Consider the following 13,510-nt stretch of genomic DNA (forward strand, 5'->3'; position numbering starts at 1 on the left):
ACAACACGGGCCACAAGTGGCTATCTAATTAAGAGACATCAAAGAGACACGCCCACGGCCTCGCAGGTGCGCCAAGGTACATGTAAGTGTACATGCTTATTTAATCAGGTAAGAACTGACATGGTGTCAACGTTCACTCCCGGGACATCGTTACTTCTATGGCACCTCATAACAAAAAATATGCATACATGAAACATGAAAGTAACATATCCTTTGATATAAAACACACATGTCCAGAAATACAAGAAAGATGTTTATGATATACTTTCGGCTAATTATTTAGGCATTTGAATGAAGTTGAAAAGACGATAAGATAATAAAATGTTGCAGTGTGTGTTTATGGTCTGTGACAGCAGCGGCTTGAAGTAACGTTTCATGGCAGTGGTAGTTATAGCGTTGTCATGATTTAGTGTCTACTTGGAAGTCTCTTCACACAGAACACATGGCATGTCATGAAAGAACTCATTTCAGATATGCAATGCAATTAGGCGATTTTTTAAAATTATTTGGTTTACGGATCTGCCAACCTGATATTTATGGAAAAGTACTAAAGAATCAAAATCCAAAGAATAGCTGTTTCTTCCACAAAAATTAAAAAAACTTTCAAACTTTTCAACGTGAGAAGGAATGTAGCCTTATAAAACAACATTTGTTCTTTTTGCCATTGTTTTTCTTCTAGTATTTAGAGCCGGGGCCTAATTGCATGGCGGCAATGTTACACATTGTTTAAATGCACACGTGATAACATTTACATAACTTTGACAAGTTTGACTATTTTTTAAAAATTGAACTGCAGTTTGAACACATTTCGTTCACAATACTTGGGATGTACATAAACATTCACGCATTTCTTTCTCAATACTTGGGATGTACATAAACATTCACACATTGACAATATTTGGGATGTACATAAACATTCACACATTGACAATATTTGGGATGTACATAAACATTCACACATTGACAATATTTGGGATGTACATAAACATTCACACATTGACAATATTTGGGATGTACATAAACATTCACACATTGACAATACTTGGGATGTACATAAACATCTATGCATAAATAAGTAGTGAAATGCCTAGTAGTGAAGTTATGCCTTGGTATTGTAAATAGAAAATATCTATGAAAGTGGTATTGTGCAATCGACCAGTTTCAACAGGTACACGACAAGAAGTAGTTTTGGAAAATAAAATAAACATATATGTGTTCCGATATAATCAAAGTGTCAGACTTACTAAAATACATGTGTTGTTTTCTCAAATATTATTCAAAATTTAATACTTTCGGTTGATTTTGACATAAATTGTATTTTTAAACTATCCATTTCGGTGTATGTCATAGAAGAAAGGAAATTAAATAGTGATTCTTGTTATGATCTTTTCCTCCACTGAAAGGTGCAAAACCTTCATTTGTGCAAATATTTGCGTTATATTTGTCCAAGAAATATCAATTTTAATGTCGATGTCATCTGGCGTCTTGCTGAGAAGCTAAACAAGCAATCGTTATTAATGTATTACCATAATGCTACGGCCATCGCTTTCCTATTTGGCAGTCAATAGCGATTTGTTATTGCTTGCGGTGAAAACATTGATGTTGGCAAGGTATGGAATTGAATATTTACCTGAAATAAGTCCCGCGTTAAATATGACACTTTGATACAATTCAATTCTTTGGCGTTTTGCTTTTGGCTTCAAACAAGTCGATTCGCACATTGATCAATGGGGTCCAGCTGTTCACAAATATGTGTCTAATCGTAAGTATAACGGTCAATTGATTGGGTGGCACAGAGGGACATTGATTCGTACCTCGATAAAAAGGTACTTGTAGCGTAAAAATAACTGTACATTGTCTTCTTTCTATCTCTGGCAAACAAACTACCGGAATATATCAGAACCGTAACGTATAAAACAATAAAGCACCCCATTAGTTCTATTGGGTGCAATTCAAGATGCAAATGCGTCATATTTACCGTAAATACTCCAATACGCCATATTTGTCCGCTGTGTTACCCTGCATTCTTGAACACACAATGCTGGGTTTTTGAGACAGGCCATATTTTGTTGATTATTTGTTTGACTCCAAAAATAAAAAAGAAGAACTTTTTAAATTCTCATTCATTTAAGAACAAGGAGAACACTGACACCATCACTATTTGAATTTGGTCAGTATTAATTCTCATTTCAGTTTCAGGATCTTTTCAACACAGACTTTTTAGTCTTCGGCAGATGTAGATAAGACGGGTATAATGCGATTTCGGTCTGTAGAAACTTTCCTAATCATCGAGGTCGGGTGAGTAAGTGAGTGTGTGAGCTTTGAACAGTCTTTCAGAAATATCCCAGTGTGACAGCTATATTCGGGACGAAAGTGATGAGGTGGGTCCGGCTACACAAAACAATATTAACACTACGACTGTCGTAAATCTATAGTAAGGTATGGGAGTTACGCTCGTCCTATCTCTAAGACGGTTTTGTGGCCTTAGCTGTAGACATTCACCACGAAGCCAACTGGAGTATGATGCTGACAATCCGAGGACAATACACAAAAGGAATCTGTGATTCGAATTCACGAACATACGATCCTGGTACGGCTAAGGGATGCAACTCTGGGCAAAGAATTGCAGGACTGGGCAGAACGCTGGGTTACACGTGTCAAGCTGTAACGGTTACAAAATAATCCTATTGATTTTCTGCTTCAAGGTCTGGTAGCATAATATGATTGACTTCGATTTCTGAAGCATGCGTTCCATGTTACATAATACCTGGCACTAGCGTCTAATCAATCTCAGGACATCTGTTCTTCATTTGTGACACGTTATTTTGCCAACTCTCCAGCATCATACATTATAGAGAGATAGTGCAATACCCAAATGGACCACATGCGCGCTTACACGGTGTAAGGTGAAAATGAACCCAGGCCTACATCATGCATGAAATTAGGAACATGAAATCAACATCTTGTCATATTTAGTTTCAACTTTGCTTGCATGCAGTTTAAGACAAATTTAATTAAAATCAAGTGTTAATGAAGATGATATCCTTCGTGGTCGGCAATATCATGACCAAAGCCAAAGATACGCTGGTCGCAGTCGTCAATAATACCGATATATGTCAGCAATGATAATTAAAAAGTCAACAATAATGATGACAGTAATCAGTAATGACGACAAAACTCAGCAATAATAACGAGCTAAGTCAGCAAAAATGATGACAAGAGTCAGCAATATATATGACAAAAGTCAGAAACAATAACGACTGAAGTGAGGATATTGATAAATTTAGCAGTAATGATGACAAAAAAAGCATTATATGATTAATAATGACAAATTAAAAGACAGAAGTCGGCAATAATAATGACAAAAACAACAATAATAATGACAAAAACAACAATAATAATAACAAAAGTCAGACACATAGTGCTATTTGTCTGCAATATTGATACTTTGGTGCATAGTCTCTCTCGGGGCGGTAGGGTAGCCTAGTGGTTAAAGCTTTCGCTCGTCACGCCGAAGACCCGGGTTCGATTCCCGACATGGGTACAATGTGTTAGGCCCATTTCGTGTGTCCCCCGCCGTGATATTGCTGGAATATTGCTAAAAGCGGCGTAAAACCATACTCACTCACTCACTGATTAAGCTAGAAACATAATCATGGTAATTCGAATCCACGATCATGGGTCTCTGGCAACTCTGCACAGAGAATTGCGGCCCCAATCGTAGAAATAATAATAAGCCCGGTGGGCAAATTCTAATCCTCGTAAGTACAACTGATGATCATGGTAAGCGAATATAACGACAGTCAGCAACAACGATGTTCCAGATCAGCAATGGTGCATCCACGACCGTAAGCTTCCTGCATATATTTGAATTCAAAGATGAATGTCTAAAACATGATAGCTAAGGATAGTGTTTCCATTATTCGTCTTCAGAAACAATCGGTGCGATTATCTCAGTAGGAAATTCTAAATTGATTAAAACATCGCTATCCAGCTTCATTATGTTTTTTTTGTGGAAAAGGAAACACAGTAATGCTTTGTGAAATGTTATAAAGTCTTTTAAAAACTTTGGACCTACTTGTAAGCCTTTGTGTTCTGAGTTTCTTCAACAAAAATCAATGGAGTGCCTCCAGTATCATAACAGTGTATCGGTTTATAAAGCGATCGTTGTCTGCCGTAATTCCCATATTGCAAGACGGTTTTAGCAGAGATGAAGGCTAGGCAGGGTGATTCTATAAACGCTTCCGATGACGCTGATTTCGCACTCGAGCCAAGCCCCATGTTAGGGGTATTTGCTTGAGTTTTTTATGTTTAAGACAGCGCTCAGCAATAGTCCAGATTATATAAGTGGCTTGTAGTAATGGAATCTGGGCCAGACAGACCACCGATAAGAATCTTCGAGCTACGTGTAAGCCACTTCATAAGCTTCATAAGAATCCATATAAAGAGGGGGATATTGAGGGTCTAGCAAAGGTACCACCAAATCCTTGCCAAAACTACAAATAGTAATTATGTTACCAATCAAGGAAGGCCTTATTAAATACTGTCAGACAAGTTGAGTTTATCATGTGTTGATTGTGAAACTTTTCTATAATCTCAGACCAGGAAAAACAATTTATTAATAAGATCAAATCTTTGATTTTTCCACCCTTTCCCAAACCGAATGATAGTTCAACCTCAGGTTCATCTATACAGATGGCCTCACGTCTTTCAACGAGTCCAAGTAAATAGAGAATCTCACCCGAGTGTCTTTTGATATCAAATATATCAACGAGTGTTGATATATTTGATATCAAAAGACACGAGGGTGAGATTTTATTTATCATCCAACATCATTCTTTCAACTTTTTCAATTTGTAGACAGTAATTAGCAGTGTCTTCAGTGTCAAAAGTACTGCAAACAGCTTCAGTAGCAGAGCCATTAGTGATGTCATTTGATTGTGACGTCATGGTAACCAGTGACATCACAATGGTCTGCAAAGCATTGTGATGTAATTTCATTGCAGCGATATCTACATTGTAGATATTGCTTGATCTCATCCGAGCGATATCTCCTGTGGGAGCCAGTTTTGGATGATAAATGAGCATCTTCATCTCATCTATCCACCAGAATTCAAATCAATTCAACAACTGTGAAGCAATATGTCGTGTCTCACCCGGATCTGTGCTAGAAATTAAAAAAATATGTCAGCCTCTGAGGGATTATTTATATTTTCTACTCGTGAATTTCGCTTTCATGTTGAGGAATATACCATCGGTTCAAGCTAATTGTGTCTACAGTTCTCAATTGCTTGGGTACTTCATTTAGAGTATGTACATTTAATTCAAATTTCAAGGAAAACATTTTACTTACAACTAAACTTAATCATGACGGTTTCACCAAAATCAACTTGGTCAAGTCATTCCAGACTACGGTAGATATTCAGAGGAATTGGTTAAATATGATCATGTCAATTGTCAACATATTGCGTGATGCCAACCCTTGCTATGACCATTGCATGGACTTTTCACACACCCTTATTTACTAGCACTTACGGTTTGAACAAACATTGTGTGAATGGCGTGTGTGCCGGTAGCGAGGACATGCCTACCATTTTCGCGAACACCTGGTGTCACCACTGATTTTTAGTTATTCATTCAAACGCCTATGGAATCTGTTTAAACAGATATACGAGACTGTTTATTCTGTGAAGTTGACGCTTTAAATATGTAGATGATCAGAGAATGATCTATTGTAGGTGTGACACCAAACACAACATCAACAGAGGGTACCAAGCAAGCCCATTCTCCTGGGGGGCGTCACATGAGTTGAAATTGATTGAGGTGTGTTGTGTGTTGTGTGAATACAACGTGAATAAAATATATCTTCCAGCTGTTTTCTGCTTGTGATACGCCTCACACTCTAACCAGGTCCCAACTTCACGTGTTTGCTCAGTTTCTATTCGATGACTCCGTATTTAGTAAATTTTAATTTCCGTTCCCGGTCCAACACCGGGGAATCTTCCAGCACGCCGGTCGAATGTTTAGGTGTACCGATCATCCCTATGCATACAAATACAATGTTCCCGTTTTTATAGCGGCAGTACACAAGGTATTATTCTGATGCCAGGGGGGCCACGGGTTGCCCAGTCGTCTAATGCGCAGTGATTCGCTGTGCTGAGTTGCGTCCCTTGGGCACGCCAGAAACCTTTGATTGTGGGTTCGAATCCCGGTTCGCCCCGATTAAGTTTCTAGGTTTGTCAGCTCGTGGGTTTCACCGAAGTGGTAAGCGTCTGAGACCTGCATCACTTCGGGCTTTCCTCCCACATTAAGCTGACACGCCGTGGACTACTGTTAAAAGCGGCGTTAAACCACTCACTCACTGATACCAGGTCACTTATGTTCAGTTTACTTGTCCAAACTCTACCCTACATGCACTCCTCGACATGTCTCAACATATATAATACATTATCAGGGTTTAGTTTGTGAACTCAGTGTCAGATGAAGAGAAAACACATTTGATTTTCAGATTTGCCGAAACAAAATTGTTTGGTGCCTGTAAATTCCATCTGGATCCACGCTGTCAACCAGAGGTTTCAAAACGTATTTGTCCATCATCGATAATGAACGTGTTTATTTAAAGTTGTATGTGATCCAGATTGCAAGATACATGTTTTTCATACATTTGCCATACATATGTATTCGATGTTGTCAAATACAAACGAGTGATGAAAGTATCTGTTTTCGGTCAGATAAGGTTCATCACAAGTTTGTTTCCGACCTCGGCATCTTTTTTAATCAATGGTTTTCGGTTTTCTTTCAAGAAACAGAAATACAAAGTCATATTTTGGGTGGATTCATGAAAGAATTCTATCAGTCTGGTGAAATTAAGAAGTAAATGAAAATGTTTGGGTTTTGTGCATTAAAAATATATGGTGAATTATACTCTATATTAACCAACTTAAAAGTTTGTTTTACTGAAAGAATAGTTTTCAACATAGCAAGATCAATTGACAGTCGTGTTAGAATCAACACCGAAATGCTCATTCGCATGTAATAGTGAAGTTATTCATCCATACAAACATGGTATCAGTTAATTAAACCAACGTAAAGTCAACGCAACCAAAGCTAATCTAGTAGGACACAGTGTGTGTGTGTGTGTGTGTGTGTGTGTGAGAGAGAGAGAGAGAGAGAGAGAGAGAGAGAGAGAGAGAGAGAGAGAGAGAGAGAGAGAGAGAGAGAGAGAGAGACAGATTTGACTTGACATGCTTGGTGTGCAAGAGAGATTAACTGTTTTATTTGCGACGCTCTCAAATAGTCCTAGACACCTTCTGCCTTCCACCACCACCAACAGAAACTATAACAGGCCGTTATGAAACCACATAATTTCACATAATACATTCTGTTACCGAGCTCAGATGATTACATCCACAAGTCCCTAGTGTCACTTTCTCATCTGGTCGTTCATCTTTCAAGATGATTCATGCCAATGTGGCCAGAATTGAATTTCCCTCAGAAATACATTACATCGTTTACTGATATCTCCTGTACAACAGACACTTGTTAATTGCAATCAATAATAGTTCATTTACACCTCGTTGCATTAGAGACAGCATGAGAACCACTATCCAATGCTGATCACAAGACAAATATATTCTTACAAATGGCTCTCCCGAATCCTGCTGCCGACAAAACGACCAAATGACTGATCGACAAATGTGGTCGTGGGTCGAAGTCCATGTCGTTGTGAAGAGCGTACTCTAATATTCATTAATGGCATAAATAACATCGACGTTCTCATATCCAACTTTTAGATTGTTTGACAAACATTTGTTAGTCTGAAACGTGCTCTGCCCGGCGAATCTGTAATTGCAGAAGCAATGTCTACGGAAGTCGCTATGACAAACTGGATATTTAATTCCACAACCAGGATTCGGCTCACGGGTTTAGGTGATAAAATTAGTGTAAATGCATTTATTTCAACACACACAATGTCTGATCCCTCAAAACGTTTCTAATGGACGTTTAAAGCTCTCAACTCACAGAATGTAAAACCATGGGATTGTTTAGCATCGTACCGTCAATATGATGTATGCATTTTGCGATACACCTCGATCAACAATATTCAAGGTATTTCACAGCATAATGCACAATAATGCAGTCTGGGCTAATTTGTTTTTTTCTTTGGGTGTTTTACATCAGTCAGCACATCAGTATATTGTGTTTTACATCAGTCATACTAAGGCGGTGTGCAAACAAAGAAGTCATGTTTGATAGCATGACCAATATATTTAAGCATCTCCGTTAATTAGATCATGGCCTTTCATCTCGTTTTTTAGCCTATGAACTTAAATTAAGAAATCAATTTGTAATCCACCTTTCCGGACGTTTGAAACGTGGAATGTGACTGTAAGCGCTTTGAGAGGCTTCCATATCCATAAGCGGATTGGTCTCCTTTGTTTCTCGTGACGTTTTATGTTTGCGCATTAGTGTTTATTATACGCTTTATAATGTGTAAAGTGTTTATTAAAATTGAATGAAATGGAGTATTTTATCGTGTTGGCTAATGTTTCGTATGTAAGGTGAGGTGAAATGGCGTTTAACGTCGCGATCAAGATTATTGCACTTATATAGCGACGTGCATGCAAGTGTGTGTGTGTGTGGCTGCTTGTACGTATATACTAGTCCGGACTGATGCCGATTTATAGTGCTAGCTCACTGAGATACCATGCCGCTGTTTAACCTGAATATCCCACTCAGACACACTGTACTGACTCCGAGCCGACCTGTCATTGACACCCCTTAAATGGCTTAAATACGTATATTCCCGGTACCCCGTTAAGAACAATGGGAAGTCGGATAACTTGGTGCTTGGGATGCAAGCGTGACATTTCGAAAGCGAGGTCTGCACATTTGCCGTGTTTTTTCCTGAATCTTATCAATCACATTAGTGTCAAAAGGGACAGATTTTATTGGACTGATCAAAAAGGACAAGATCAGGTTTGTTGGCCTGGATACGTCTGACGCTGTATACCGGCCTATTCCAAAGAATTTTGTATTAATCATTTTCCATGACGTCCTCTACATATTCTGGGTCTTACCATGGCTGGACCTCTGCGTCAAAACCACAAGCATTTCATTCGCATTGAAAGTTTCTGTTGGTTTGTGACTTGTGGGTTTGTAGCATGGTAACAACAAAAATGTATTCATCAGCTCGAAAAAACAGTTTACAGACATATTTCAATATGTATACTGACTGCGGCATTAAACAACATTAACTCACAGAAGCCAATGACAGACTCTCGATTGCATTTCTAATCATTCCCTCGCCGTGTTCATGTTTCGAAAAGCAACTTTAAATTCAGACATGCGGAAATGTCTGTCTGGTAGATTGGGTGTTGGTCTGAACAAATCAATGCTTCCCGAGACAGTTATATCGATGGTCCAAGCCCATCCCCATTTATGGAAGCGGCAAGGCCTACAGCTGATACGTACAATGTATACAAGAGTGACAGATATCGACAGGTGCGTATTTCGCCAGTCCTTGTCAAATGTCGTATTCATTCGCGGAGCAAAAGGTTTCGCAAGTGTATTAACTATGTTATCATGTAAAGCATGGCAGACACTAAAACGTCAATCAAATTAATAATCTTCAAAATAATATGTCAATCGTGCATACATATTTACCATATGATCAGATATAAAAATAGACCCGTGAAGATGCGGGGTAGAAAGGGCCTTCAGCCAACCATGCTTGTCGTAAGAGGCGACTAACGGGATCGGGTGGTCAGGCTCGTTGACTTGGTCATCGTATCCAAATTGGGTGGATCGATGTCAGTCACTGGATTGTCTTGTCCAGACTCGATAATTTACAGACCACCGTCATATAGCTTGAATATTGCTGGGTGCGGCGTCAAACAACAAACAAACAAACAAACAAACAAGATATAAAAATAACATTTCATGCCACTTATTTTCCCCAACATGGATAAGCTGATAGAAACCTGATTTTCAGTACAAAGCTTGCTGATGAAGTATCTTCCTGAGAATGTCAGCTGTTGACGACACACCATCACATAAGTACCCAGCTTGTGTGATATAGCTCACAGAATCACAGATGTGACTCTTCTGATGCCTCATCCACAAGCAAGGTGTGTAAAACTGGGGGAGCCCCATGCAAAGTGAATACTGCACTTCCACAACACGATTAATATGTTGTGCTTTCAATTTCTTGTTTAAGTGCCCAAAGACATGTGACCAACAATTGCACAATATTCACTCACTCACTTTGAACATGACACATCACATACACCAGTGACAGAAGATCGTGTCTGGCATACATTACATGCCGAGACCAACAGCGACGATAATCAAAGGGAAATAACTCTTATCATGCAGTTCGGAATATCATGCCGGAACGGTCTCACATCTGTAAAATCAGACATCCACATTAAAGCGCTGACGATCATCGTCATGTTTGCAGATATTTTTGAAATCTGTCTGAAACTATATACCAAAGTTGGTATATAAGACGACAGTGTTCTCGTTACAATTTTGAAATCAGAATTAATCATTAAAGTTAGAGTGTCAACAGTGAACAAAGCAAGGTAGGTTCTATCTATCGCACCGCGCGTACTGGCAACGAAACAGTGGCTTTAGGTACCTGCGGCAGGCTCAAGTTGGTCGATTTGGCATGAGTATATGTGTATAGGCTGTCACGTGCAAAACATGTTTTGAAGTCGGAAGTGACGTAAGAGCTGCTGCTGTGGTCATTGCGCATGCGTACACTCCCTTGTAAGACAACATATTCACAATGTTTCTTCGTTATTAGATCAAATGTACTGCTAAAATGCAAACTCTTTCTTCGCTCGCACGTGCACCCATGGTCATGAGCGATCTCTATTTTGTATCATAACATAATGTATTAAATGTCTGCCAATGTCGTTAACAATGCAACAGACAAAACAAAACAAAACCAAGTGATTCAATGTTCTGAAACCGTTGTAAATAGACACGATACGAAATTATATGTACCTCCTACACAAGTAATCATGTTATGCAATCAGTATGTGGTGAGGTGGTAAGCGCCTGTAAAATATCGTCTGATTCCACAGCGAAACTCAGATCAGTGGGATGGTGAGGGGAAATGGTGTTTTCAAGATGATTTTACTTATATAGCGCGCGCGTGTGTGTATGTGTGTGTGTGTGTTGGCGTGTGCGTGTCCGCTTGTAATAGTCCGAAACTAATGCCGATTTCATAGTGCTAACCCGCTGAGATATCATGCCGCAGTTTAACATGAATGCCACACTCAGACACAGTACACTGACTTCGAGCCGACCAGTCCTTGTTTTATCACCTAAATTCAGATCAAGAAGGGAAACAACAAATACCTTTTTTAGCCTCCGGGCAAACGCTCCATCCACTAGTCCACGGAGGCGGTCGAAATGAACTACACAGGTTGTTTTCGACCAGCTTACAATAACAAATGACTCAATATATAATACGCCACTTTATACAGTATGTACACATGATTATTCATGCCTCTCTATTAAGGCTGGAATATTGATGAGTGCGGCGTGTAACAACATTCACACTGACCGCCTCTCACGTCATACCTTTTATATAGAAGGATTAAGTCCGAAGTATACGAATGTCGGGAAGATAAATGTTGGGTAAGACAGGTGTCGGATTAGATAGTTTCATGGCTGAATGCACCCGCATCAAACATAATCCATTAAATAAAACAACAAAAAAGTGCACAACGATTCGCGTTCCTCCGAATACCTTTTTTTCTTTTTTTTTCTTTTTTTTTTCTTTTTTTTTTTATATTTTAAATGTACCATTATGTTATTAGTGTCTCGTAGGCCAACTGGCCGGGTGCTGTTTGTTAATGAAATGTTTATATGTCCATATATTTTGTACTGCAGCATGTGACACTCTAATAATTTTCTCTTTCTCTCCCTCCTAAAACTAAAACATCGCCTTTATGGGAAGACACCAACGGGTATATACAATTCTCAGGCATACGGCTGTTCAGGCACACGAGTAAACCCAGAAACGTAATCGAAAGATAACCTCCGTATAATTAACGTTCTTAACAAGTCTGTGTGTTGTTTAACGCCGCTCTCTGCAATATTACAGCTATATGACGGCGGTCAGTACATAATCCAGTCTGGACCAGACAATCCAGTGACTGACATTATCAGCAACAATCTACGCAGTTGGGATACGATGACATGCATCAACCAAGTCAGCGAGTGTGACCATCCGATCCCGTCACTCGCCTCTTACGACAAGCATAGATTGCTGAATACCCGGATCTTCATGTGTGGTCTAACGAGTGAGAGAAACACTAGAGAAAACAGCATTCGATGGTATTATTGAACAAGTGTATTCAAACAAAGGTCAAACTATTCTAAAACTTGGTTGACGAATCCGACGACTCCAAAATCTTGAAATGAGAAGGAAGAACCGAAAATTAGTGGGTTTTTTTCTTATTCTGCCAACCAGAAATAAGTAACATGTAAGAATAAATATTTTGAGGAAATAAATATAAAAAATGAAATTTGAATTGTTTTCTTTCTATTTTGTGCGACCTTCCGATCTGAGGTTTTGGGCCTCAAGTTCGTAAATAAATAAGAAAAAGTCTGACCTAAAAACGATAGATCTGGAGTTATAATGAGAGCACGGAAGCAAATCTTGAATGTTTGACTTAAGAAAGTTCGAGCAGATTCTCACGATAGCTCTCCGCACCATCATACCATCAAATCATTTGATAATCGATATGCACAGATTTACCTCTCATTTGTTCATTACATATTTTGATTTTTTATGATTATGACGGCAAATATATTTTTTACACATAATGAGTGTTCGTGGTATTCTATGAGGGAAAGCTGATATAACACAAGAAGAGTAAGGTATATTTTTTACTCACATACATGACTTATTATCTTCCTTCCTCAAGGATTTAAGATTTTCATTTCTTTACTTGCTTTTAACAATTATCCGAGAAGGTCGTTTACCTAATCTTTGGCCTTGAAACGGGTATGAATAAAATACTATACTCGAGTACTCGTAGGTTATTCGTACTCGAGTATTTGTAAAGGCGTTTGCGTAGCAACCAATCCATCTAGGGGGTATTCACCTTAGAGTACCTTGAACGAAAAAAGGATGTTACTCGAGGCAAGCTGGATGCCGATATTGACATCGAGCGAAATCGATATCTCCGCAGCTTGATCGAAATGAATGTAGATCCTTGATTTGAGCGATACATATATCTAATTATTAGCGAATAGAGATGGATCAGAAGGATACAGGGCGGAACCCAGAACAAAATATGGCCTCAAGAAATATCTCTAGCTTTTGAAGTTCTAGTTGGTCGTTTATTAAAATTTATTTAAATTTAATCCACACAAAAATTAGTTCTAGTTGCCCAGTAATTTATTTCAAATCCGGCAGTATACATCAGGTAAGAACTATTCAAAAGACATGTTGTCATGACACCACATAATCACCGTTTTTGTCAGG

This window comes from Haliotis rufescens, unplaced genomic scaffold (genome assembly GCF_023055435.1).
Source record: "Haliotis rufescens isolate VD_foot unplaced genomic scaffold, xgHalRufe1.0.p SCAF_7, whole genome shotgun sequence".
NCBI classification, from domain to species: Eukaryota; Metazoa; Mollusca; class Gastropoda; order Lepetellida; family Haliotidae; genus Haliotis; species Haliotis rufescens.